This window comes from Triturus cristatus, chromosome 3_2 (genome assembly GCF_964204655.1).
Source record: "Triturus cristatus chromosome 3_2, aTriCri1.1, whole genome shotgun sequence".
NCBI lineage: Eukaryota > Metazoa > Chordata > Amphibia > Caudata > Salamandridae > Triturus > Triturus cristatus.
The window spans coordinates 1,204,986,308-1,205,012,100 of NC_140584.1; the positions used below are offsets into that span (position 1 = coordinate 1,204,986,308).

The 25,793-nt window shown below is 47.0% G+C and overlaps 1 protein-coding gene across 1 annotated transcript in view; it reads right to left on the bottom strand.

Annotated features, from left to right (window-relative positions):
- The window catches only part of CHPF (chondroitin polymerizing factor), a 157,490-nt gene that overhangs the window by 13,301 nt on the left and 118,396 nt on the right, over positions 1-25,793 (bottom strand). The gene's annotated exons all lie outside the window — the stretch shown is intronic.

Sequence of the window (25,793 nt, forward strand, 5' to 3'; positions counted from 1 at the left end):
TAGGTGCAGTGTGCACAGAGTCCACAGTCCCCAGAGGTTTGGCAGAGGCTAAAGCTCGATATAACCTTACTCTCTAAAGTGGTAGCTTGGTCGAGCAGTAAGGCAACATCAGAGGACAATGTAAAGCATTTGTTGTACACACTCAGTCAGCAAATGGTCTCACACACTCAAGAACTCTAGGCCAATGGTTTGTATAAAAAAATATATAGTTTAATTTAGAAACAACAACAGGTATCAAAATGTACTTTCTCAGAATGAGATGCTTTAGATAAATACTTTCAATAGGCAATAGACTTTTGAATGCAATAGATACAGTTGCTGCAATGGGCAACACAATTTCAAACAATTGTACATTGAGCTCAATGGGAATTTCTAGTTAAATTCAATTGATTACTTTTCTTACCACAGGACTGGATCCTAGATTCAGTCCTGGGACATCTCCTGTAAACAGTTGAGTAAAAACGTTTTGGTTACAGTTGTGATTTTTAAGGAATATTATTGTATTTTAAAAGTTGACAAAAACTTTTTCACAGACTCACCAATGTTATCCTATGGGAGGAAATTCACTTAGCAGGTAAGTGGGGTTATCGTTACTTTTTCTTACTCGGTGTTGGATCCTAGATCCAGCACTGGTGCATCTCCTGTAAACAGTTGAAAGAATGCGCTTTTGTTATAAAGGCGATTTTTAACGAATATTTGTAAGTTTGCAAAATCGACACTTAGAAGAATTTCTGGCAAAAACCAGGCAATGTTATCCTATGGAGGAAAATCAAGTTAGTGGTAAGTATGGTTGTAATTACTTTGCAGGGTCAGTGCTGGGCACCAAGATCCAGCACTGGAATCTCTCCTGATAACAGGGGAGTAAATTCATTTTCGTAATTCGGCTGATTTTAGATGAATATTTTAAAGTTTCAAAACTCGACACTTTTCCAAGTGAAACCAGTCAATGTTACCCTATGGAAGAAAAGTGAGTTATCGGCTTTTGGGTAAGTACTCGACTGGCAGAGTTAAGGTTCTGGGCATAGACTCAGGGGTCTCCCAGGGTCAGGTAGGTACAGTTGTTACACCCTCAGCAGCACAGGGGCAGCCGGGTGCAGTGTGAGTTAGGCCCAATGTTATCCTATGGGAGGCAGGGGGCATTTGGTTGGTGGCTGCTGGCTAGCAGGCCACGCGGCTGTGGGAGCTGGGCTCCTGGTCACTTGCTCGGGGCAAATGGGGAAGTAGATTAGAGTAGAGGTTGTACTGCCAGGGGCACTCGGGCGGCTGGGTGCAGGGTGCTTTTGAGCTGTCGGGCGCTCAATGGATTTCAATGGAGAAGCTCAAGGACAAACTAAGGCTGCAAGCTCTGGACGAAGATTCTTCAGGTGCGACCACCACTTCGAGAGGTAAGTTGGGTAGTTGGAGGATAGGTAGGCACCCAGGAGTTGGGCACAGGGGGCCGCAGGGGTGCCTTTTGGCATCGAGAAATCTTACCTTCTGCTGGTCACGGTTGGAGGGGTCCCTGGTTCTGAGGCTGCAGGCGTTGTCAGGTGCGTCGAGGTGGGTCCTTGGGTGCTGGATTCGGGGTCACAGTCACCAGGGGGACGTCCTCATAGTCTTTGTTCACTCCAGCACAGGCCAGGCTTGGCGGGTGCAGAGTGTGTAGGAGTGCCAGGGGCTTGTTACTTGCTTTGAACAGTACCACTGCTCGTGGGAGTCCCAGTTAGTTAGAGTCACAAGGCAGTCAGGTCCTCCGGGGTTTTTGAAGTTGCTGACCACTGGAGACGCCGGGGTTTAGCAGGAGCAGGTTAGCGAGTCGACAGGCCTGTAGGGCTGGGGCCAAATCAGTTGGTGTCTTCCTCTTGTTAGCAGCTGCATGGCAGGTCTTCTTGCGTCTTGATCTTTCTTGTTTTGGAATCTGGATCTGAGGAAGGAAGGTTCAGGGTGCCCCTAAATACTAAAATTAGGGGCGTTATAGGTAGGTAAAGGGCAGGGACCAATGGGTCCCCTCCCTGGGGTGGGTACACCCGCTATCCTGCCACTCTCCATTGGGAGGGGGGCAGGAGCCTAGTCCTGATTGGGCAGAGCTTCCCATCTTCAAGATGGCGAGATCCCGGAGATGTGCTTCACCTCGCCTCCCCCACATGAGGGGTGGGGTTGGCAGAGGCTGGCACACCCCCTTACCTTCCTTGGGGTTTTCGGCCAGTCTTCCCGCCAGAGTGGGGGTCAGAACCGGTAGGGGACAGTTGCTGAGTACAGCAAGTGGCCTGGAGAAGCTCACAAAGGCAGCATTGCTTTGAAGCTTCCCTTCCCATCCTCGGGGAGGAGACCTAGCGCCTCGCCCAGGATGTGCATTGTTGCAGGCCCAGGAGAGCGGATGGCTCTCTACCCAGGGGTCCAGCAACATGTCTGCTGTGTGGCAGCCTAGGCAGCCCCTCAGACAAGACGTGGATTGTAGGTTAGGTTCAGGGGGCATCTCCAAGATGCCCTCTGTCGTGCATTGTACATTAAATCCCACACTGGCATTAGTGCGGGTTTAATGTGCTGAGAAGTTTGATACCAAACTTCAGTCTTCAGTGTAGCCATCATGGTGCTGTGGAGTTAGTGTTGACGATCTCCCGGCACCATATACTCTTAAATGGCAGCACTGCACTTACAGTGCCTAGGAATGGACCTGTGTACTGTAGGGGCACAGGGCTCATGCACCTGTACCCACACCACTGGCATAGGGCACCCAGCTAGAGGGGTGGCTGGTGTATGCCAGGGCAGTGTGTGTTGTGGGCATAGCACACAGGGATGTGTGCCATGTCGACTCTGTTGTGTTCTGCACCCAGACACTCAGCCTGCAAGGGCAGTGTGTGTGTGTGTGTCAGGGTACAGGGCCTCTAAGGGTGGCACAATAAGTGCTGCAGCCCTTAGGGGCCTTCTCTGGTCACAAGGCCCTGTGTACCATTTACCAGGGGCTGACATGTGGCCAGAGATGCCAATTGGGTTTAGGCTTCAACACAGTTTTAGGGGAGGGACATATGCCCTGGGTACCTGATTGGCAGGAGCCCAGGGCACACTCTGTCAAAGTACATCAGCAATTCAGCAAAAAGTGGGGGCATACTATGCAAGAAAGATGGCACTCTCACAGTTTGGTGTCTATATCTCTCTGCTTCTGATTTAGACTGATACCGTACCCCAAGACACCAAAGCAGGACCCCTAAATACTCATAACAACACAGGGTAAAGAGAAGCAACAGCCTGAAGATATGGGGATTCTCTTTTGAAATTACCTTAAAAGAAATAAGAATTTCTTGAGATCTTGGAAGTGAGAAGGGGAGTTCCACGCAGACCTGCAAGAGCTTAGAAACACCCTCACACCAACCCTCAGTTATGAACTCTGAATTTAAAGAGGATTAAATGTTACTAAAGTCAGGTAAAAGCATTGCATGGGTTGGTACTTTGATTTATGAGTCTGGTGAGTAACATGACCATGCATCCACACTATTTACACCCACAACAGCAGTGCACGCATTTGTAAAGCACCACATGTCATCACGCTAGATCATGAAACAGAACGTGCTTGAGAGCCATGGCAGACAAGTAGTCAACCACTAGACGTTGAACACATCCCAATAATAAAATCTCTTGAAGCTGGAGGATCCCCCCCTACAAGCCCTTAGGGGATAGCACTACATCTGCTTGATGCACCATGAGATCAACATACAGTGCGCAGTATCAAGAAAGCAACATGCCTCTGAAAGAATGAACCACTACTGCCGCAACACCCAACCACTGGGGAGGATCTCAGTGGATACACCAACAAACAGCGGGATCTTTTTAAACTACCTCGGCCACCCAGAATTTTTTACTAATCCTAGTACCCTCTGCACTATATCAAGGAAAGGACTAAAAAAAGAGGGTTTGATTCTGTTAGAGTCTGCCAGAATGACCACAGAGATTCTAAAACCAACAGTCTTGCATAACCAGATGGTTTTAAGTTCTTTTAATATTCAACCTTATTTAATTATTGTTCAAAGCGCCTATGAAAGGTTTTTGCTGACCCGCTTTAGGATGGGAACTTTTCACCCCCTTGTTACATTTCCCACAATGAACGAGCGGTCTCAAAATCTTTCACCTTGCTCTTGTGATAACATTTCATTACAGACCACGATTCAGGTTATTCTTTTCTGTAAATATTATTCTGTATTACGGACCACATTTTTAAAACCTATTTTTAAACAGTTTGGATTACGTCAATGCCGACCTGCCTTATTGGCCTTGCAATTACTTGACAATGAGTACAGAATTTATAGTGTCACTATTTTCTTGAAAAAAACTTATAGGAAACAATTGTTCAATATTTGATTAATTCTTATCAAAAGCTCCGTAGTTCAATACTATTTTATTCACAAAATGTTTTTAATGAACAAGTGTAAAGACTTTTTTTTTTTTTAATTGTGCTTTTATGATTGTTTTTGCTCAAACATTCAAATAAAGCTTTGATTGATTGAACAGCTGGATCTGGAAGGATGTTCTACCCCCCCCCCAAAAAAAAATCAAGCTTTTAAAATACTCCGTCAAAAATAGATTCAAGAATATAGATTACAATTATAACATCAAGATGAGCATCTTTAGAAAAGTACGATTCACTGTTCTTACATACTTTTATGATCTATCTTCAAGGTGGGTAGATTTGCAGTGAACAATAACAAAGCTATACTTACCATCAAAGCCTCCTCATCGCTGCTCGAGTTCTGCAAGAAGCTAAAGAGCTGGGTTTTTGAATAACCTCTCCAAGGAGACAGTTGCCTAACTCCCTGAGGAGCACCTGGATACACTCTCAGATGATTAACGCGCTATGCAAATACCCATTACATAAACTTACCTTCTCAATATACCAATAGGTGTTATCCTGGAGTGGACCTTTTTGGAGGCTAATATATTGTGCCTCTATATTGTGGTATAAAGTCTCCGGAGCGGCTGTAAACTAGCCACAGCATCATATACATGGACTTGAGATGAATTACATAAGGGCGTGAGGGGGGAACATCCGCCGGCTCAACCCGCTGCTGAATGAAAACACTACAGCCTTGACGAGAAGATAGGAACCTAAGGAGGAAGCTACTCTGGCTCAACTGAAATAAGGGAGAGTAGAACATGGAGCGGTTTAATGGTTTAGTCTCCAAAGATGCTCCATGCAAAGATTCTTCGTCGTGGATCTGGGCTGGCTTCAGCAAGAAATATATACATTTATTAAACCTTGCCCATATTAGCCAAGCAGACTACACAAGTTTCAATGGATCAGTGTCAAATTTAACCCCATCAGATTAAAGCTAGACGAATCAATAAAGATAAAAGTGAACCAGAATATTTAGATGGTGGTTCCGAATTCACATTTTAAAGGTGGCGGTGACTGGATTCTCTGTACTTGCACCATCATTGTGGAACATATTGCCCACACACACTAAGCAAGAACACTGTACCATACTGAGGCAACTTTACATCCATTCTCAGAAAGGTATATTGTTATTTTCCTATATGTATGTCAAGGTCGCAGTAGACCATGTTCCTTAATTGAGACCCAGGCCCCTATATGATAAGCACTAAAGAATATCACACACACGAGACCCAAGTGATGCCACAGAGACCAGTCCAGAGGCACTCTGTGAGACAACCAAGTTGTATGGCATCAACACTAGATCCAAGCAATGCCACCAAGACCAACCCAGAAGTATAGCACCAACGAGAGACCCAAAGTACAGCACAGAGGTCAGCCCACAGACGAATTGGTGTCAGTGCAGATGGAGAAGTGGCTTGTCAACCGAAGATGGCTGGCAATTTTCTCTAGAGCTCCCGACCATGCCCATATCATCCACAGCGTGGGTATATCTGTTTCCTCCCATATGCGGACTAGCTGGAGTACAGACTGACTGGTGGGCACACAGGTCCACCTTTTCCCACTGGGCATCTGGAGGCTCCTTTCTAGCCCGTGACTATGTGGCGGTGGGGCCTGTACCCTCGATTTTGACCGGCAAGCCACCCCTGATGCACCTCCTCGTTGCTAAGATGAGTCGCACAGCCTCATCACCATGGTGGCTGCTCCTCCAGCTTTGCCCGATTGCAGGGGGCCGGGAGAATGCTGCGCTTCACTGTGTGCTGGCACTCACGGGACCTGCTCCAACAGGAATCCGCCGGGGGCTGCTTCTGGAGCAGGACTGAGATAATGCCTAGGGCCTACATTGGGCACCCTCTTCAGGACCTTGCATTTTTGTTGCCGGGTGCTCCTGGTAGCCAATCTAGTACTGCATTATCATCTCCTTGGTGTGCTGAATATTCCTTCGGCTGCTCACGTTTGCCTTTGAATTAATGGCCATGGGTATTCGGCTGGGTGCAAAATGCTACACTGAACTCATTGCACCAATTCATTGAGCACTAATGGGTCGTGCAAGTGATGAGCTGGATATGATCTGGTGGGCCATCACAAACCCCAGAAATGCCCTAGAGTCTAAGGTTCACATTGTCCCTGTTTAGCTTGTTCCCTCGTGTGAGGACTTGTAGAAGCCCACAGAAAGGGTAAAGCACAATAAGTCTACACTGCAGGAGCTTTGTCTACAGACCCTGGATCGGCAGAAACAAGGGTCTGGCAGGAATGATGATGATCGGTTCTTAGAAGGCACGGCTAAAGATGCAGAGTGTTGGTTCCAATGGAGCAATATAAAGAATTGTGGGTCTGTGAGAGGGTGTGAAACACTAAGACCCAACGCAATTTGTGGTGGACTGACTGGCAAGGAGAGAGTGGAGGCTCAGGGAGGGCTCCCCACTGTCACGACAAACAGCAGACCATCTGATATGAACCCGTGGTCGTTATGTTAACCAGCATTCCGTTTTTCCTTTAATCCAGTGCCGATTTGTTTTGTCGCTCTTGATCTAGTTTAGTTCTTCTGGCCACATGTGGCGGTGCAATGGATTGGCTCTCCCCACCTCTCCTAGTGGGGCAGAACTTGCCCTCATCCCCCTTCAGGAGGCCAAGCGAACCCTGGGCAGGAAGCCCAACTAACTCTTGGGACACTGGTTTCCACTAAGCACAAACAGCAGGCTTTAAATCACAAGGCAAATGAAAATAGAAGTACAAATTGCCCTGTAGGGTTCCTGAGACAGCTCACGGACCCAGGGCTGACCTTGTACTGCAATATGAGGACTGGTCACAGAGCTTCACCTCACCGGATATAAGCTACTGCTTCCAGTTTTAAATCTCAGTTTGAATGGGTGGGGTGGTAAGTACCACTGGCCCAGGGTTAGGAAATTTTGATTATTTGACAAGCACATGCCTATATGCAAGAGGCATGGAGTTTGTGGAGGAGACGGAGTCCTGAGCAGGACGCATCATTCCTCCTGAGCTCAAGGCCAATAAAGCAGAAAACTTATTGGCTGACAAAGTCAAGGAGAGGCTGTAGGATTCCCTCTGGTCCTCTTGTACCGTAGTGCAGGGTGTCCGTTCTGACCCATTAGGATTTGGCTGCAGGCCTAGTCTTGTTGTGCATATGCAGCCTCAACCTGTGCCCTAATGCAGCCTTGAGCTTCGACCGTAGGGCAGGGCGGCTGCTGTGCCCTATGAGGACTTTAGCTTTAGGCCTCAGGTTGTGTCCATGCAGCCTTCCCTCATGCCCTAATGCTCATATAAACCATATAGCTTTTGTCTTTAAAGTCACAGCTACTAAGCTTCTGAAGCTTGGGGTTGCCCAGAACCCCTGTTTAGGCCTTGTCACTGCTAATCATTTGACAAACGTGAGAAAATGTGTATGTTTGACCTAAAAACAGATGTGCACTCTCAACTAGACCTGTACCTTAAACAAATCAGATGTGCACTCTCAATTAGATACTAGCCCTGAACCGCTGGCTAATATCAGCCCTAGTGTAGCCCGGTGACCCCAACCACCACCATGCCCATGTGTGCTGTATCTACATAAGATAATACTGGAACAGATAAAGGTAGCCGGGGAGGCAGGTGGGCGTGTGTAGATCTGCAGCTCTACATGCCAAGAACAGATGCATACTGGTAAGTAGCATTTCCCGTTCGAGGCATATGAGCTGCAGATTACACACTTTGCATAGACTGTATAGCATTACTCGCTCCTAGCAGCGACCACCAGTATCTGTTGCAGTAGTTTGAAGGAATATGCTACTTACTAGTATGCATCTGTTCTTGGCATGTAGAGCTGCAGATCTACACACTTTTGCATAGATCGCCATCTGGTGTTGGGCCCGGATGTTTGCAGTTTGTTTTTCCTCTTGGAAAGTCTTTGGAAGTCACGAGGTCGGCGACTCCTCCTTTGGCTTGTATTGCGCATGGGCTTCGGCTCCATCCTCAGATTGTTTTTCGCCAGCAGGGAAAGATGGAGCGTAGTAATAACAGTGAAGAAACCCATGTGTGTGTATCTAAATAAGATAAACTGGAACAGATCCAGGTAGCCGGGGAGGCGGGTGGGCGTGTGTAGATCTGCAGCTCTACATGCCAAGAACAAATGCATACTGGTAAGTAGAATATTCCGTTCGAGGCATACGAGCTGCAGATTACACACTTTTGCATAGAATATATAGAAGTTGCCAACCTTAGCGGCGACCACCCGTATCTGTTGCAGTGGTTTGAAATAAAGTTTTTAGTACAGCCTGGCCCACACTAGCTTGTTGCTTAGTTTGCACATCTACACAATAGTGTTTGGTGAAAGTGTGCGGTGTTGACCATGTAGCTGCTTTGCAGATATCATCTAATGTAATGTTCCCTAAGAATGCCAAGGAAGCCCCTATCTTTCGTGTAGAATGGGCTTTAGGGGGAACAGATAGTGTTCGTTTTGCTTTGTGGTAGCAAATTTGAATGCATTTTACAATCCACCTAGCTATCCCTGATTTTGAGATGGGGTTGCCCTTGTGTGGTGGAGAGAAAGAGACAAACAGTTGTTTGGTCTTACGGAAAGGTTGAGTTCTCTCAATGTAGTAGAGTAAAGCTCGTTTGACATCTAGCGTGTGCAGAGCTCTTTCTGCAACAGTTTGTGGTTGAGAGAAAAAAACTGGTAGTTCTACAGATTGGTTTAGGTGAAAAGGGGAAAGGACTTTAGGTAGGAATTTTGGGTTGGTACGGAGAACAACCTTGTTATGATGCATTTGAAGAAAAGGCTCTTGTATGGTGAATGCTTGTATCTCACTGACCCTTCTAAGGGAAGTGATGGCTACAAGGAAAGCTGTTTTCCATTAGGAATTGTAGTTCACATTTGTGCAATGGTTCGAAGGGAGGCCCCATTAGCCTTGTGAGAACGATGTTTAAGTTCCACACAGGTTAGGGTGGTACTCTGGGAGGAATTATTCTTTTTAGGCCTTTCATGAAGGCTTTAATGGCAGGTACTCTAAAGAGTGAGAGATGTTGCCTGTTTTGTAGGTAAGCTGCAATTGCTGCGAGGTGTAGTCGAATGGACGTATAGGCCAGATTACACCTTTGTAAGTGGAGCAAGTAGCCTATGATGTGTTGAATAGACACGTCCAGGGGATTGATGGTGTTGTTATGATAATAGACAACAAAGTGTTTCCACTTGGCGGCACAGCATGCTCTAGTGGTAGGTCGTCTAGCTTCTCTGATGACGTTCATACAGTCAGGGGGAAGATTTAGGTACCCAAATTTAGGATTTCAGGAGCCAGATCGCAAGGTTGAGCTGAGCTGGGTCCGGGTGCCTGATCTCTCCATGGTTCTGGGTTAGGAGGCATGGTGAGAGGTGTAATTTTTGGTGCGGTACTACAGATAGTTCCAGCAGTGTGGTGTACCACAGTTGTCTGGCCCACGTTGGAGCTACTAGGATTAGTGTGAGGGAGTGTTGCTGTAGTTTGCGCACCACTAGTGGGATGAGTGGGAGAGGCGGAAAAGCGTACGCAAATCTGCCTGACCAGTTCATCCATATCGCATTTCCTTTAGATAATGGGTGTGGGTATCTGGCGGCGAATCTTGGGCATTTTGTGTTTTTGTGGGTGGCAAAGAGGTCTATCTGTGGATGCCCCCACATTTGAAAGAATGGATGAAGAACCTGTGGGTGAAGTTCCCACTCGTGAATCTGTTGTGTCTGTCTGCTGAGCAGATCTACCAAGGTGTTTTGGACTCCTGGGACATGTTGAGCAAGGAGCAAGACTTTAGCAAGGAGCAAGATTTTGTGGGGAATTGCCCATCTCCATATGCTCTGTGGTAATTGAGAGCGCTGTGGAGAGTGTGTGCCGCCTTGTTTTTGTATATAATACATCGCTGTCATGTTGTCTGTGCGAATTAGGACTGCCTTGCCTGAAATCTGTGCTTGAAAAGATTTTAGGGCTAAGAAGATTGATAGTAACTCCAGATGGTTGATATGGAGTAACTTTTGCTGAGGTGTCTATGTCCCCTGTATGGTGAGATGTAATAGATGAGCTCCCCAGCCGGAGAGCGATGCGTCCGTTGTTAGTACTATTTGAGGAACCGGGTCCAGGAACGGTCGACCTTTGGAAAGGTTTGTGGTGTTCCACCACTGCAGAGAGCGATGGGTGCGACCGTCTACCAACACCAGATCTGTCAGTTGACCCTGGGCCTGGTTCCACTGGTGTGCTAAGCACTCTTGGAGAGGGCGCATCTGGAGTCTTGCATGAGGAACTATGAAAATGCAAGAGGCCATCATCCCTATTAGTTGCATAAACACTCGAGCTGGAAAGGGGTGTTGTGCTATGAATTTGGCGCGTAAAGCCTGAATGCTATCCTGGCCGGACTGGGGTAGGCTAGCGCTTTTGAGGTGTCTATGGTGGCACCTAGGTATTGATTTATGTGGGATGGTTGTAGCTGGGACTTTTGGTGATTCACGGTGAAGCCCAGTTGGTGAAGTAATTGGATTGTGGTGGAGGTGTGTTGGACACACTGATTGTATGAACTGGCTTTTATCAGCCAGTCGTCTAGGTATGGGAAGACGTGAATGTGTTGTCTTCTCAAGTGTGCTGCCACCACTGCTAGGTACTTGGTGAATACTCGTGGTACTGTAGTGACTCCGAATGGGAGTACTTTGAATTGGTAGTGTTGTCCGTCCACTACAAATCTGAGGTACTTTCTGTGAGCGTAGTGTATTGGAATGTGGAAGTACACGTCCTTTAGGTCCAGGGTTGTGAGGAAGTCGTTTTGAGAGAGGAGCGGAAGTACCTGTTGAAGTGTTACCATATGAAAATAGTCCGAGTGTATGTATGTGTTTAGGGGCCGGAGATCCAGGATGGGTCGTAGGGTCTCGTCCCTTTTTGGTATGAGAAAATATAGGAAGTAGACCCCCATATTTTGTTGTTTGACAGGAACGTGTTCTATTGCCCGTTTTTGTAAAAGGGAGATTACCTCCTGTTTTAGCAACTTCAAATGTTCTTGTGACATTAGGCGCTGTCTGGGTGGAATTTTTTTTTTTGGGGGGGGGGGGGGGGTTGATTTTAGTTCTAGGCAGTAGCCTGATCGAATTATCTGTTTCACCCATTTGTCTGAGGTGATGGTCGCCCAGATCGGAAGGAAATTTTGAAGTCTGCCCCCGACCGGAGTGGGATGGTCTGGAGGGAGCGGGGGGGGGGGGGGGGGGGGGGGGGGGGGAGGGGAAGTCATTGGGTAGGCGGTGTGGCAGAGCGGGCGGTATTTGTTATTATTGTTACCCCTATAGCAGCCTCTTTGATAACCCCTTGTGAAGGTGGACTGAGTGGGGGATCTGTACTAGGTGGACACGTTATCTGAGGAGTAGCCTCTAGATGTACTTCGAAAGGAAGAGCGGCGAAAGGAGCGCCTAGGAGGGTGTGACTGTAGGGCTCCCATGGACTTCGCTGTATCCGTGTCCTTCATTTTTTCCAGGGCCTCATCTACCGTTGGGCCAAATAGGTGTTCCTGGTCAAAGAGGTGATTAAGGATGGAGGCTTGTACCTCTGGTTTAAATCCTGATATTCTTAACCAAACATGGCGACGGAGGAGGACGCTGGTATTAATGGCCCTGGAGGCTGTGTCTGCTGCATCTAAGGCACAGCGTATAGAGGTGTTAGAGATGGTCTTACCCTCTTGAATTAATTCATTGGCCCTAGTTTTGTATTTTTCAGGGAGGTGGTGCATTATGCTTTCTAATTCATCATAATGTGCCCTATCGTATCTGGCCAATAGCGCCTGGGTGTTGGCGATACGCCATATATTGGCTGCCTGTGACGCAGTGCGCTTTCCTGATGCGTCCAGTAGCTTTGACTCTTTGTCAGGTGGTGGTGCTTCGCCTGACGCCTGGGAATTTGTTCTTTTCCGCGCAGTGGAGACCACTAGGGAATCTAGTAACGCTGGCCATTTGATATAGGAGGGATCTGTGGGGGCAGCTTTGTATTTTTTGTCTATGCGTGGGTTAATGACCCTGGCCCTAACTGGGTCTTTAAAAACCTCTGGCGCATGCTTTACCACTCCCTTAAGCATAGGTAATATGGAGGTAGACCTATGTGTGGTATCAAATGTGTCGAGGAGGAAATCCTCCTCTACGGGGTCAGTGTGCAAGTCTACCCCGTGATAGTGTGCCGCCCTTTGGAGTAGATGGTGGAACCCTAGTGAGTCTTCCGGTGGAGATGGCCTGGAGGGGTAGAGGTCATCTTGTGGGACGTCGGGGATATCTGGGTTATTGTAGTCGTCCCATGGGTCTGGGGATCCTGTACGGGTGGGGTCTTGGGGCACATCCCCTACATCCTGATATGGGTCCCCCTGATCATCATCGTCTGGAGACGGGGTCGGAGAGCGATGAGGTGGGGGTGGAGAAGGCGGAGGGGGTGGAGGTGGAGGTGGAGAGGGTGGAGGAGGTGGGGAAGGTATTCTGAAAGGAGAGGTAGCAGAGTCCTTCCTCTTTGGAGGTGGAGGTGGAGCCGGTTTGTCCAAATGTCTCTTTTTGGAAGAGAGTGCCAAATGTCCAGTTTTTGGATCCTTGGTGAGAGTTTTTTGCAATGGATCCGGTGTAAATAGTTCCTGTGAAAGTGTTTGGTCCGTCGGCACCGAAGGCGTCGGGGCTGATGTCTTTTTAGGCTTTTCGGTGCCAGTTTGCTTAGAACCGGGCTTGGGAAACTCAGATTTCTTGGTCGGCGCCGAGATGGGCTTCGGCTTGGAAGTGTCGTGCCGAGGGCCTTATGTGGTTTGGTCGGTACCGAAGATGGCAGTACTGAAGAGCTGAGTTTAGACCCCGAAGGCTTCGGCGCGGAGCTCGGTGTCGAGGTAGAGGTCGATTTCTTTTTCGGTGCCGAAGTGTGTTTCTCGGCACCGCTGGTAGGCTGGCTCGAGCCCGAGCCGCCGGAAGGCTTACTTGGCTTCTTCACCGGGCCCGAAGGTGGGGTGTGTGAAGCAGTATCTCTGGTCTTGCTTAGGCCCGGAGGTGAAGGCGTGACCGAAGCCTTTTTGGGTGTTGGCGCGGGTGTGGGGGGGTATAGTACTCACGACCCTCTGCGCCGGAGTGATGTCTTCCACATCTGACTCGTCGGCCTCGGAAGCGCTGACGAGGTCCTCTTCGGTGCGCTGCTGTCCCGGATCTTCGATGTCGTCTCCGAAGATATCGACTGGAACGGAGGTCGAGGAGTGTGCCATGTTCCTTCTGGCTCTTCGGTCCCGAATAGTCTTTTTCGATCGGAAAGACTTACAGGCCGGACAGTCTCGAGCCTCGTGTTCAGGGGAGAGGCAGAGGTTGCATACCTCATAAAGATCGGTGTGGGGGAATTTGGACCCACATCGAGGGCACTTTTTGAATGGAGTTCTTTCCATCAGCCGGGACCGGAGCTTGGGTAGGCCCGAAGGCCGCCGTCGACGACTGGAACCGAAGGTTTGCCGATGAGAAGGTGCGTTGATTGAAGAGATCGTGATCGAAACAATACCGCGATTAGGGGTGAGGATTCCGCGTTGATCGTCGAACTGGAAACTGTTCGGAACCGGAGCGCGAAGAATACATCCGAGCCCGATGGCGGAAAAAAACAATCTGAGGATGGAGCCGAAGCCCATGCGCAATACAAGCCAAAAGAGGAGTCACCAACCTCGTGACTTCCAAAGACTTTCCAAGAGGAAAAACAAACTGCAAACATCCGGGGCCAACACCAGATGGCGATCTATGCAAAAGTGTGTAATCTGCAACTCATATGCCTCGAACATAGTGTTTTGAGTACAGCCTGGCCCACACTAGCTTGTTGTTTAGTTTGCACATCTACACAATAGTGTTTTGTGAATGTGTGCGGTGTAGACCATGTAGCTGCTCTGCAGATATCATCTAAGGGAATGTTCCCTAAAAATGCCATTGAAGCCCCTATCTTTCGTGTAGAGAGGGCTTTAGGAGGAACAGATAATGTTAGTTTTGCTTTGTGGTAGCAAATTTGTATACATTTAACAATCCACCTAGCTATCCCAGATTTTGATATGAGGTTGCCTTTGTGTGGGTGTGAGAAAGACACGAATAGTTGTTTGGTCTTACGAAGGGTTGTGTTCTCTCGATGTAGTAGAGCAATGCTCTTTTGACATCTAAGGTGTGAAGAGCTCTTTCTGCGACTGTTTGTGGCTACGAGAAGAATACGGGCAGCTCCACAGATTGATGGAGGTGGAAGGGAGAAATGACTTTAGGAAGGAATTTAGGATTAGTTCGGAGAACAACTTTATTATGATGCATCTGCAGAAAGGGTTCCTGAATAGTTAGTGCTTGTAGTTCGCTAACTCTTCGTAGAGCAGTAATGGCTACTAGGAAAGCAGTTTTCCATGTTAATAATTGCAGCTCACATTTATGTAGAGGTTCAAATGGAGGCCTGATAAGTCTTGTGAGAACAATGTTTAAATTCCACACAGGTGAAGGTCGTATTCTGGGGGGAATTATTCTTTTGAGACCCTCCATAAAGGCTTTTATGGCGGGTACTCTGAAAAGTGATAGATGTTGTCTATTTTGTAGATATGCTGCTATGGCCGCAAGATGCAGTCTAATAGACATGTAGGCTAAGTTGCATATTTGGAGGTGTAGTAAGTAGCCTATGATGTGTTGGATAGACACATCTAGGGGATTGGTGTGGTTATGACAATATATAACAAATCGTTTCCACTTGGCTGTGTAGCAAGCTCTAGTGGTAGGCCATCTAGCTTCTTTAATGACGTTCATACATTCAGGGGGAAGGTTAAGGTAACCAAATTCTAGGACCTCAGGAGCCAGATCGCTAGATTTAGCTGTGATGTGTCCGGGTGTCTGATCTCTCCATGGTTCTGGGTTAAGAGGCGTGGAGAGAGGTGTAACTTCTGGTGCGGAACTACGGAGAGTTCCGGCAATGTGGTGTACCACGGTTGTCTGGCCCAAGTTGGAGCAACTAGGATGAGAGTTAAGGAATGTTGCTGTAGTTTGCGCATCACTAGTGGAATGAGTGGGAGAGGCGGAAAAGCGTACGCAAATCTGCCTGACCAGTTCATCCATATCGCATTGCCTTTAGACAATGGGTGTGGATATCTGGCAGCGAAGCTTGGGCATTTGGCGATATCGTGGGTGGCGAAGATGTCTATCTGTGGTTGCCCCCACATTTGAAAAAACGGTTGAAGAACTTGTGGATGAAGTTCCCACTCGTGGGAACTCGTGTTTGACGGCTCAACAGATCGGCTATGGTGTTTTGGACTCCTGGGACATGTTGGGCTAGGAGAAAAATTTTCTGGGGTATAGCCCACCTCCATATGTTCTGTGCGAGCTGGGAGAGCTGCAGAGAGTGTGTCCTGCTTTTTTTTGTATGTAGTACATGGCTGTCATGTTGTCCGTGCGGACTAAGACAGCCTTGCCTGATATGAGTTTTTTAAATGCTTTTAAGGCTAGGAATATGGCTAGTAACTCCAGGGGGTTGACTGTGGAGTAACTTTTGTTGAGGTGTCCACCTGCCCTGCATGGTGTGATGTAGTAGGTGAGCTCCCCAGCCGTAGAGCGATGCATACGCTGTCATAACTAATTGAGGAACCGGCTCTAGGAAGAGTCGCCCTTTGGAAAGGTTCTTGGTGTTCCACCACTGCAGAGAGCAATGAGTACGACCGTCTACCAACACCAGATCTGTTAACTGACTTTGAGCCGGTTTCCATTGGCGTGCTAAGCACTCTTGGAGAGGACGCATCTGGAGTCTTGCATGAGGCACTATGAATATGCAAGAGGCCATCATCCCTATGAGTTGCATGAACACGCTAGTTGGAAGAGAGTGTTGTAGTTGGAATTTGGTGAGAAGAGCCTGCATGCTTGCTATCCTGGTGGGATTGGGATAGGCTAGCGCCCTTGAGGTGTCTATTGTGGCACCGAGGTATTGCTGTGTGTGGGACGGTTGCAGATGGGACATCGCGTGGTTTACTGTGAACCCCAGGTCGTGAAGTTGTTGAATAGTGGCTTCAGTGTGTTGTACACACTGTTTGAGCTGGCTTTTATGAGCCAGTCGTCCAGATATGGGAAGACGTGGACGTGCTGTCTTCTTAGGTATGCAGCCACTATCGCTAGGCACTTGATAAACACTCGTGGTGCTGTCGTGACTCCGAATGGAAGTACTTTGAATTGATAGTGCTGACTGTCCACTACAAATCTGAGATACTTCCTGAGAGCCTTGTGAATGGGAATGTGGAAATAGGCATCCTTGAGGTCTAGGGTACCAAGGAAGTCGCCCTGTGAAAGCAGAGGAAGGACCTGCTGGAGTGTGACCATGTGGAAATGGTCTGAGTATGTATAGGTTTAGGGGTCTGAGGTCTAGAATAGGCCTTAGAGAGCCGTCCTTCTTTGGTATGAGAAAATACAGGGAGTAAACTCCCTTGTTTTGTTGGTGCAGGGGAACTGGGTCTATTGCAGTTCTTTGTAGGAGGGAGATTACCTCCTGCTTTAGCAGTAACAGATGTCCTTGTGACATTGGACGCTGTCTGGGTGGTATGTTTGGGGGGTAGATGTTAGTTTGTGACAGTAGCCTGATTGAATTATCTGTTGCACCCACCTGTCTGAAGTAATGTTGGTCCAGACAGGAAGGAATTGTTGGAGTCTTTCCCCGACTGGAGTGGAGTGGTCTGGGGGAAGTGGAGGGAAGTCATAGGGTGGGAGGTGGAGGCAGAGCGGGAGTTATTGGTTTTGCCTCTGCCTTTGTTGCTGTTCCCCCTGTAACCACCTCTTTGGTAACCTCTAGTAAATGTGGATTGGGTGGGAGCTTTGTAAGAAGTGGAGGGGCTATTCGAGGAGTAGCCTCTGCTGGTGCTTCTGAAGGATGAGCAACGAAAGGAATGTCTGGGAGCTTGCGACTGCAAGGCTCCCGTAGATTTGGCTGTGTCTGTATCCTTCTTCATTTTTTCAAGGGCTACCTCAACATTAGGGCCAAATTGGTGTTGCTCACCGAATGGCTGATTGAGTATGGAACTCTGGACTTCAGGTTTGAAACCTGAAATGCGTAGCCAGGAATGCCTATGCAAGAGGACAATGGTGTTTATTGCCCTTGAGGTGGTATCTGCTACATCTAAGGCACAACGGATGGAGGTGTTAGTAATGGTTTTACCTTCTTGTATAAGTTCATTGGCCCTATTTTTATACTTGTCTGGGAGGTGCTGCATTATGGACTCAAGCTCAACATAATGTGCCCTGTCATACCTAGCTAACAGCGCTTGAGTATTGGCAATGCGCCATATGTTTGCCGCCTGTGACACCGTTCGTTTGCGAGAGGCGTTCAGGAGTTTAGACTCCTTATCTGGTGGTGGTGCTTCACCTGATGATTGTGAATTGGCTCTTTTTCACGCATTGGAGACTACATGGGAGTCTAGTGGTGCGGGCCATTAATGTAGGCTGGATCAGTAGGGGCGGCCTTATACTTTTTTTCTATTCTAGGGTTGATGACTAGAGCCCTGACCGGGTCTTTAAAGACCTCTGGCTTGTGCTTAATGACCCCCTGTAGCATGGGTAAAATTGAGGTTGACTTTTGTGTGGTGTCAAAAGTGTCCATGAGAACATCCTCCTCCACGGGGTCTGTGTGTAGATCAACCCCGTGGTAGTGGGCAGCTCTGTGTAAGAGTTGGTTAAAGCCCATAGTGTCCTTGGGGGGGGGGGGGGGGGGGGGGTGAGGGGGGGGCGGAGGACTGGAGGGGTAGATGTCATCTTGCGGGATGTTAGGGACGTCTGGTATGCTATAATCATCCCATGGGTCTGGGGAGCCAGTAGGAGTAGGGTCTCCTAGTGGTTGACTGTCCGCACCCCCCCCCTGCAGGCATATCTAGTGGTCGCTTCTTGAAGCTAAGCATCAAGTGACCAGTCTTAGGATCCTTTACAAGAGTTTTTTGGGTAGGATCTGGGCGATACAGTTCTTCTGTGGGGGGCAGATCCTTCTCTGTAGCGGTTCTGGGTTTGGAACCGTGCGTTTTTGTACTGTCATTGGCCTATATAACCTGTTTTTTCGGTTCCGAGGTCTTTTTCGGTTTAGAAGCATGGGAGTCTGGGCCGTTTGGTGGCAGTTGTTTGGTTGGCTCCGAGTGTATTGTCGGTGTTGAGGAGCCGGTGCCAGTCTGATGCCGAGTGCTTGGATGTCGAAGCAGCGCTTGGCGTGGATGAGGAAGAGGACGGCTTCTTTTTCGGTGCCAGTGTATATTTTTCGGCAGAGAGGGTAAGCTGACTCGAGCCCGAGTCACTTGAAGGCTTAGTAGGCTTCTTTACCAGGCCCGGAGGCGGGGCATGGGAAGCAGTCTCTCGGGGTGCACCTGGGCCCGAAGGCGAAGGTGTGACCAAAGCCTTTTTTGATGGTGTCGAGGGGGGGATTGGGGTCGGGGTCGACGTCTGTTCTCACGACCCTATGTGCTGGATTGATGTCCTCGACGTCGGAGTCATCAGCTTCGGAGGCACTGACGAGGCCTTCTTCGAACCGCCCCTGCTCTGGCACATCGGCACCCTCTTGAAAGATGTCGTTGGGGATCGAAGATGACGATCGAGCCATGGTTCTTCTAGCTAGTCGGTCCTGAATCGTCTTCTTGGAGCGGAAGGAGGTGCAAGCTGGACAGTCTCTGGCCTCGTGATCTGGTGAGAGGCAGAGGTTGCACACCTCATGCAGATCGGTGTGGGGAAACTTCGACCCACATCGAGGACACTTTTTGAATGGCATCCTTTCCATGAGCCAGATAAGGCCCAGGTAGGCCCGAAGGCCTTCGTCGACGACCGGAATCGAAGTCTTCGAAGTTGAGGGTCATATCGATTGGGAATCGCGATCATGACTATACCGTCGAAAAGGGGAGGATTGCGCGTCGAAAGAAAAAAACGGTAACGGTTCCGAACTGGAGCGTGAGAAAACACATCCGAGCCCGATGGCGGAAAAAAAAACAATATGAGGATGGAGCCGATGCCCATGCGTACTATGATCCAAAGGAGGAGTCACATACCTCGTGACTTCCAAAGACTTTCCAGGAGAAAAACAAGTGCAAACATCCGGGCCCAACACCAGATGGTGATCTATGCATAGTGTGTAATCTGCAGCTCATATGCCTCGAACATTAGAATCCTTACTGGAGGCCTCTGCACACTAGCCTAACGGAACAGAATTTTATAAAGAACCTAAAAACTATAACGTTTCTTATACAAACTGCCCCAAAACATGCAGCTTTTGACACACCTCAGTTACATCAGGCCTTACATCTGTACAGTTTTTTAACTTGCTTCCTCAACCTGGTAAAGGCAAAAAAGCTGAGACGCGCTGGTGAAGCGCGCGGCATTATAGCCCAAAGGTGGCACCAGAGTGCGGGCTCAGCTGTCAGGGGCCAAGAGAACATGGTATAACTGTTCAGGAGAGCCTGGTGCCAGGAACAGAGGGAGGGGCAGGGCACCCTGGCAGTTGAAGTTAGGGTGCTAGGTCCTTGCTCAGTTGGTGAGTGTGGATCTCTGGAGGGGGAGGGGTTGGTGGGTGGTGTTGAAAGAGGAGTGCGTCCACGGGCCCTTCAGATTCTTATCTGCCCTATCCACAAAACAGCACTGCACGGCTAGCCAAGAGGTGTCAAACCTCAGTGACACCTCATCACAAGGAGCAACTCACCTCCCTTTGCAGACTTTGGGTTCAGCAGCAGTGGCTTTGAATCCCAGTGCTATTAAGGCACCAACAGTGTGCATTCCTCAGCAAACTCGTTTCTCACAATGCCCACGTTCTTTGCTGTGCCGGAAGAAGATTCGGTTCACAGTGCTCAGTACTGTTTTCCTGTGCCCATGATTGCAGTGAACCAAGGACCAGGAGGTGGTAAGAAGGCACACAAGTGCTGTCCCTTTCCTAAATCTTAAAAAGCGATTTTCCTCTACCCGTGATTGCATCATTATCACCGGTTTGGCTTGTGGTTGTTACTAGGGGTGGCCGGAATTTGCGTAGTCGCGCTACACAAGGCTCCGCAAAACGGTAAAAAATCTCCGTGAGCATGCAGAGTTCTGCGAACACGCGGAATTGCTTCTTCCGCCCGTTCGCGATGCTCTTTTCCTGGTCACGAACGCTGTTTGGGTGCTCGGGGGGAAATATCTTGCGAACACGCATTTTGAAAGCGCTAACAAGTAAAAAATTAGGCGAAGCCACGGATCGTGGAATTTTTGGCAATTCCACGTTCTCCGCGGAACGCGAAATTACCCAAATTCCGCGAGCGGAACGGAATTTACCGCCCAGGCCTAGTTGTTACAGTTTATAAATTGATGTTTTTTACCTGCCCATGATTGCATAATTTTTCACCTGTTTTGTTTAGTAATTTGTGCTTTTTGCTTGCCCGAGACAGTTTCATTTTACCTGTTAAATTGTGAGTTTTGCAGTCCAAAATCTGTTTTTTCTTTTTGCCAGTTACCACCTGTTTTTCCCTCATTATTTCTCCTTTGCTCTATGCTCAGACATGTGTGTTAAGCAATCTACCCCCAGCTGCCATTTTGTGTTAGCAAGTGAGTGAAACAAGATTACCCCCCCACCCCCCTTAGTTACAGAGATATTATACATCAGAGTGAACAGAGAAGTAATCTACTGTTAGCTGTTTGAGTTGTGTTTTTTAGGGATTGTACACTCGCTTTTTGGTTAGGAGAGTGAGTAAAGGTTTGTACAAACAGTATTGTGAGAGGACAAATTTGTTTAGGCCCTTATATGCAAAACTCCTAAGTGTTGATTGAGCCGGTCTGTCTCCTAGGAGATTCTGATTTGAGAAGCAGCTTTCCAGCCACTTTGGTGACCAAACATTGACTGTGGTTACAGGGATCTTATATAGCCTGCTATTGGATACTATATGTGTGCACTGATGGGTGGTTGCATCTGGTGTTTCTATTGGATCAGGGTTAGTGGTCTCATTGGTTGGGTATTTGAGGGTACTGATTTTTTCATGGTCAGTGATTCTATGGATGTAGGACTTAGGGCTTAGGATCGGATTGGTGGATAGGTTTAGGTTTGGTTGCTGGGGCCGGGCTTTCTATTGGACGTAGATTTAAGGATTTCCTGTATGATTGGCTGTTGGGAATAGGGCTGTGATTGGCTGTAAGGGCTTGGTCTCCTAGTGGTCCAAGGGCTTATGGCTAGTGGTGTGACTGGTTAGGGCTAGGGTTCCCATTGGCCGAAGGGGAGACCTGATTACTAGGACTATTAAAGGCCAGGGTTCAGGGCGTCGCAGCCCGGCCATCGAGGCCAAGGTCGGAGAGGCCAAGGACAATGGCCTGCTTGAGCCTATTCTGGACTGGTAGAGACTAGGACCAGAAATGCTGCCCAGATTTATATACAACAGCACCCACCCTACACCACTCACATCCACAACCAGAGTAACACACTCACAGCACATGTACTCTACTCATTTACTACAAAGTAACCCAAGACAAAGTTCAATGTCTCTGCACCCACTGCAAAACTACAGAAATCCAATATATACAACCTATCTCAGCTACCATTCATTTCCACCATCATCTACAAACAGTGCGCAACTCTATCTTATACCACTCATCACTAACAACAACCCAAATGCATAACATTTAACTATATCCCATCCATACACACACTCCCTGCTCCAATTACTCCTAACAGACCCCTTTTTGTCACCAACAAACCTATACTCGGGCTTCCATCATTCCTACGACCAATACCCTCCTCTTCTTTCTACCACAAATGCACTACACTTACAATCCACTACACCACATATATTACCTTTTACAGCAAACAAGTCTAAGAGAAACACTCTGAACTCTACTTCATCCCCTCTTACACACAACATACACTCCACTCACAAACACATCACCATCCCTTTACCTTACAACTTCCACTCACAAACAAATCCATCTCATAAAACAAACACATCAGCACATCGTTTCACTACTCCTAAAAAACAAAACATATCACCCACAACAACACAACAAAATATCTCAAGCACAACAGCTCATAATACTTACCATCACAGCCTACAAACATACACCCACTTTTCAAACTACACAAATGAACAAACTCCAATACCAAGATTTCTCTCTTCCACCACACCTAACACACATACAGCAACACAACAACTCTTTTAACCGCCTCTCATCCCATTGGGCAATTTAGAACCTCACTACATCACCCACATGCTGCACCACCAACCCTAACTCATACATGTTCTGCCCTAAACAGATGCAAACAAAATAATCAACATACCATATGCCACACCACACAACTTCGCTTCTCCAAGTCTACTGCACAAAAAGGTTACACGACAACGCACCAACTCACTCCCAAACACCGTTTCCACCACCTACACCTGCAGACCCAACAAAATGCCTTAATCGCCTGCAGGACGAGGAACACGATAGAGAACAGCTACACGATTGCTATTCTCATATACTGAATACCAATACTAACAACACACCTGCTACAAGCCCACAAAATACTGCTCACTCCACAAAAAGTCACACCATCGCCAAAGCACATTCTCCAGAACTAATGCCATCCATACCCTACCTTTCCTGTCCAAACCGTACTTCACAAAAGCAGGGGTCCCTCAAGGCTCAATCAGCTCGCTCATGCACTTCTACATGAAGTCATTACCGGCACTGATCAATCAATTTAAACTCACGTGCTATAACTATGCAGATGACACGCAAATACTCCTTCAACTGGAATGCCTCAAAGACACTGGAAACTCGCCAATTTTCAGATGTCTCAGAGCCGTAGATCAATGGATGATGTAGAGCATTCTCAAATTAAATGCTTCCAAAAAGGAAATACTCACGTGTGGCGATTGGAAACAATATGACACGCTCGCCGCGTGGCTTGATGATCTGGGAGCACCGCCTAAAGTATCGAAGAAAGTAAGAAACCTCGGAAGACCATGGACTCCAAGCTATCAATGAATGCCCAAGTGGACAAACTAGCAACATCGAGCTTTGTTACTATAGAAACTCTGAAAAGAATCTTCCCCAATTTGGGATTTACACACTAGGTCCAGGTTATCATCTCCCTTGTTCTGTCTAAACTCGATTATGCCAATAGCCTCTACCACAGATCACTTTTAACAACTATGAAAAGACAACGGATTCAGACCTCTGCTGCCAGACTACTCTTACATATAAAGCCACAAGCTTACATCTCCCCTGCCTTGAAAGCCCTGCATTGGTTACCAGTTGCCAGAAGATCCACTTTCAAGCTGCCTTGTATCACCCATAAGGCAATACATTGGACGGGACCGCTCTTCATAAGGAATAAATAACCAAACACATTCAACAAAGAAACCTCTGCTCTAGAGAGGCACCGTGCCTCAAAATCCCAAGATACAAGAAAAAAAACATGGGTGGCACATCCTTCTCTGTTGAAGCAGACAAACTATGGAACTCTTTACCCCCAACATAAGATCCACGTATAACCACCTTATCTTCAGAAAACTACTCAAGAATTGTCTCGTCCCCACATAACCATCATTAACAAACAGAAATATACAGCATATCTCTCTGTATATAAGCATCTATTTGTACTATAGATTTATCAACGTGCAGAATTATATTTTTAAACAAAAAATAGATATTCATTAGTTCTGCTTAACAAATGTACATATTACTGACAGTTACATTAGTCTATCTTTTTAACATGTATATAAGTGACTGCATCAATAAGTACATTTTGAATCTTAACTATCTACAATTGCTTCACTATTGAATTAATATATATACATATATATATATATATATTTTCAACAATGTGATCCCTTGCTCGACGCGCTCAAACAGGACGAAGGGCTGAAAATACTGACAGTACAGCGAATGTTGATGCAAATAAAGAGGACACCTCAGCCAAACAAAAATTCATTGGCCTGGAGAGATTGTATAAGAAAGAAATTAATAAAAGCTGGGAGATTATCGCGCTTGAAAATTACCTTGAAGTTAAACGCATCGAATCTTCACGATGCCTACACACCCAGACACAAGGGTTGAACTACTAGAGGAATGGGTGGCAAATAACCAGGAATGCTCATTTAACATGATGCGCATATTAATTAAACATGCCCAAAAGGATGTGACGGAAGTAAAAAAGGCATTACATGAATTGGAGGAAGCCATCAAACACACATTCACTAAAGAGGAAACAGATAGAATGAGAAAAGACATGGAAATAAGACTGGAGAAGTATGAAACGGAAATACAAGAACGTAAGCAACGCACATTTAAAAGAGATGAACAAGATTACTTACAAGGAAGAATTCTTACCTTTGCTAAAAGATTTGACATTCTAAAGAAAAATTATCCAACGCAGCAATTACCAAAAACAGTGGATACAACCAGTGAATCGGACGTTAGTGAAAATGAAAGTACAGCAGGAGTACACCCAACCACTCAAGTTCCTTTTTTAGAGGAAATCCGGTGGATGAACCTCGACAAAACTTTGGCAAGAGGCAGGGGTCGAGGAAGGGGCAGGAATCGAGGCTCAGGCCGGGGAGAAGAAAGTGCAACCACCTCACAGGCATCAGAAAAATCAGAAGGTCAAAACGAAAGAAGACGCTATTCACTACGCAACCGGAAGTGATGATGAACAATTTGATTGTAAATCTCTCAAAATATGAACTATCAGAAGAGGAAGAATCATTACTCAACAAAGGCCTGACCTTCTGCCCCGAAAGCCATTTCAATTACACGCAAGTCAGAATTGACCTTTATAAATATATAAGAAAGCTAAAGCTTGCTAAAATACATGCCTCCAAACATCAAACAAGCTCGACCATGAACGGGATTGAACCCACACCACTGGAGCCCACAATCTCCATTGACCAAATGGGTGACCTCAAGACCATGTTTGACCTGTGATATGAATTGGATAAGGAAGAAATGTCAGAGGAGGAAATCTTATCCCATCTCAATATGGAAATAGATAAGAGACCAGAGAGCGGCCTGAAGAGAAAATCTAAATACTGCCCAGTCTTATCACCAGGAAACAGATTTGACATGTTCTCAGATGCCATCATAGAGGAATTGGAAAAAATGTCTAAAACAAGAAATCAACGTAGAGAAAATTTAACAAAATCTGAAAGAGGAGCAATTAAAAAATTGATGGAGAATGAAAAAATTATAATAAAACCAGCAGACAAGGGAGGGAACATTGTAATCATGGACACATCAGATTACATCAAAGAGGCCATGGGACAATTGAACAATACTACAAATTACACGAGATTGAAAACTAACCCAATCAATAAAATGATAATTGAGTTGAATACACAATTGCAAAAATGGCATAATGAAGGCCTTCTCAATACCAATGAATTCACGTTCCTTATAAAGGACTTTCCCCAAATACCGACCATTTATTTTCTGCCGAAAATACACAAAACCCTGCAACAACCGCCAGGAAGACCAATTGTTTCCTCC